Source organism: Acanthisitta chloris, unplaced genomic scaffold (assembly GCF_000695815.1).
Source record: "Acanthisitta chloris isolate BGI_N310 unplaced genomic scaffold, ASM69581v1 scaffold7860, whole genome shotgun sequence".
NCBI lineage: Eukaryota > Metazoa > Chordata > Aves > Passeriformes > Acanthisittidae > Acanthisitta > Acanthisitta chloris.
The window spans coordinates 26,892-30,034 of NW_008652139.1; positions in this window are offsets into that span (position 1 = coordinate 26,892).

The following is a 3,143-nucleotide window of genomic DNA, read 5'->3' on the forward strand; positions in this document are numbered from 1 at the left end:
GCTGGGGGCCGGGAATGCGGCGGGAATATCGCCGGGAATGCCGCTGGGAACGCCGGTTTGGAGAGGGGCCGGGGCCGCGCTCCGGGCCCCGCGTCCGTCCCCGGTCGCTGTGGCAACCGCTCGCCAGAAGCCGCCACGCCCGAACTGCTTTCCCAGCCGCTGCTGCTCCTTCCTCCCTGTTCGCTCTTCTCTGAGCACGGCAAAATGGCCGGGAATGCGGCGGGAATATCGCCGGGAATGCCGCTGGGAACGCCGGTTTGGAGAGGGGCCGGGGCCGCGCTCCGGGCCCCGCGTCCGTCCCCGGTCGCTGTGGCAACCGCTCGCCAGAAGCCGCCACGCCCGAACTGCTTTCCCAGCCGCTGCTGCTCCTTCCTCCCTGTTCGCTCTTCTCTGAGCACGGCAAAATCAAAATGCTGTGGTTCATTTCCCTCATGCTTGAATCGGAAGGGTTAATAGCTTCATATCTTGAGCGGATTTATTTTATTAATGTTACAGAAAAAAAGTTAGTGAATATTTAATAAATTTATCCCGTGATGAAACATTCCGATTTGCGGTTGTTTGTCTGTTGTTTTGGGGTTTTTTTTAATCAATTATATCACACTTTTTAGTGCTTTCAAAAAACAATTAATTAATTGATGATGCAAAAAGTGGGAGGAGTGGCTGATACAGCAGTAGGTCATGCTGCATGCAGAGGGACCTCAATGAACTGAAGAAATCATAGAATCATGGAATTTTTGGGGTTGGAAGGGACCTTATAGATCATCTAGTCCCACACCCCTGCCATGGGCAGGGACACCTCCCACTAGACCAGGTTGCTCAAGGCTTCATCCAACCTGGCTTTGAGAAGCCCAAAGAAGTTGGTCGAGGGGACGTGCAAAGCTGTGTCCCTGGGGAGGAACAGCCCCAGGCACCAGCACGGGCTGGGGGCGACCAGCTGGAAAACAGCTCTGCAGAAAAGGTCATGGACACCAAATTGAACATTGGCCACCAACGTGGCAGCAAAGAAAGCAAATGGTACCCTGGGGCGCATTGGAGGAGTATTGCCAGCTGTGGAAGGAGGTGATCCTGTGCTTTTTATCCAGTGCTGGTGAGGCCACACTTGGAGTGCTGCATGCAGCTCTGGGCTCTCCAGCACCAGAGAGACACAGACATACTGGAGAGAGACCAGCTAAGGGCCATTAATATGATAAAGAGACTGGAGTTTCTCTTTTTTGAGGAAAGGCTGGGAGAGCTCAGACCATCCAGCCTGTGGATGAGTGAGTATGTTGGACCAGATGGTCTCCAGAGATCCCCTCCCACCTCAACCATCCTGTTATTCTACCAAATAAGCATATAGATAACACACTGAAGTCAAATTTTTTACATGTACAAGGCTGCTGTGTTGGGACACAAAACTGCATCAACTGATCAGTGACAAAACATATTGCTTCCAATGAAACCAAGATTAGGACTTTATTTCTCTTTCAGGCAAAGTGACACAAAATGTTGTTATGAGCAAGCATGTTCCACTTTGACCTTTGTTAGAAATGCAGACAGGGTGCAATAGTCCCACCTTACCAATTTCAAATTTCTTACATCCTTCTCTCTGAGGATACGGAAGATCATAGGATGTCCTTATTTCAGTGGTGGAATCCAAACTCAATGTACCTGGGAGCTGCTTGTTCTGGGAAATGTTTCTGTAAAAAATGTATGTTAATGTTCTGAAAGTTAAATTTGGACTTAGTTTGTTCCCCACCATGGCTGTAGATTTTGCAGGTGTCTAGGGCTCAGTCATTTGACTGATAGAGAGAAAAAAAAAAAGCTATGAGAAGTTTCAGGAAGAGTAGTTATTCATTAAGATCTGAACGAGGATTCCATGATCTAGTGCCACAGAGTATTAATCAATCATTTGTGTACTCTCCAGGATGGCAGTAATTTGGTGGAGTACAAAAGTCCTTGTCTTCAAAGAAGCTTTTGGAAACACCTGTGTAAAATCACCAAGGGCTATATTTCTTACTCCTCCTCAGCATGTCTCCCACAGGACACAGTTCTCCATGAACTTCTCCAATGTGAATCCTTCCTGTGAATTGCAGTTCTTCACAAACTGCTCCAGTGTGTTTCCCTTCCACAAGGTTCAGTCTCACATATTACCACTTCTCTCTCACAGCTGCTGGTGTTGCACAAGGCTTTTTCCTCCCTTCATAAATGTGTTATCCTGAGGTGCTACCCCCATTGCTGGTGGGCTCAGTCTTGGCCAACAATGTGTCCATCTGGGAGCCAGTTGGCATTTGCTCTATCCGACGGGGCAGGGAACTTCCAGCAGCTTCTCAGAGAAGCCAATGCTGTATCCTACCCCCATTACCTTTCCTGCTAGGTGGGTCTGTCCTTTGCGGGTGTTGGGGCTCTGGCTGCCAGGGGCATCTGTGAGCTGCTGAGCCAGGGCAAGGCCAGGAGTGCTGTGATGGGTTCTGGCACATGTGACATTGCAGGGGATGTGTTCACAATGGGGGCAGTCGTCAGGGCCTGGGCCAGCAGTGAGGGTGTATGGGGGTAGGCTGGGCTGGCCCCTGGGGATGTGTTCTCACCCTGCATTGAGGGCCCAGCCACCTGCCAGCAGCTTTGCCCCTCTCCTACCTGTCCCCAGCTCCTTGTAGCTCCCATCCTCACTCCCCCACTACCAGTTCCCTCTCTCCCAGTCTCACTCGACCCCTTCTCTCCCTCCTCCTGCAGGCCATGGCTGCCTGAATGTTCTTTGCCCTGGTGCAAAGAATCATCCAGCACCTGCAGATGGTTGGTAGTGAGATGAATGAGGCCACACATGAGCTCATGCAGCAGCATGAGGAGATGCTGCGCTGGGAGATGACTCGGCTGCTACAGGAGCTGGAGCAGAATGACATGGCCTATGGGCACCTGCCCTTCACTGCCTTGCTCCATTGGCAGTGCTGGGCTGTAGCCCTTGTTGTGCTCTTGGTGTGCTTGTTGGTGCTGTGGTGGTGCCATTTTTTTGAGAAATCATCACAGAAGCTTTAGATGAAGACAAAATTAAGATCTGTATTTGTTTCCCTTGGTACTTCTAGCACTTCAAATTAAAGTGTTTATGCTATTAAGCCATGATTGCCAGCAGAAGATACAGCTCTTGCCTTAATTCCTCTATTTTACCAACA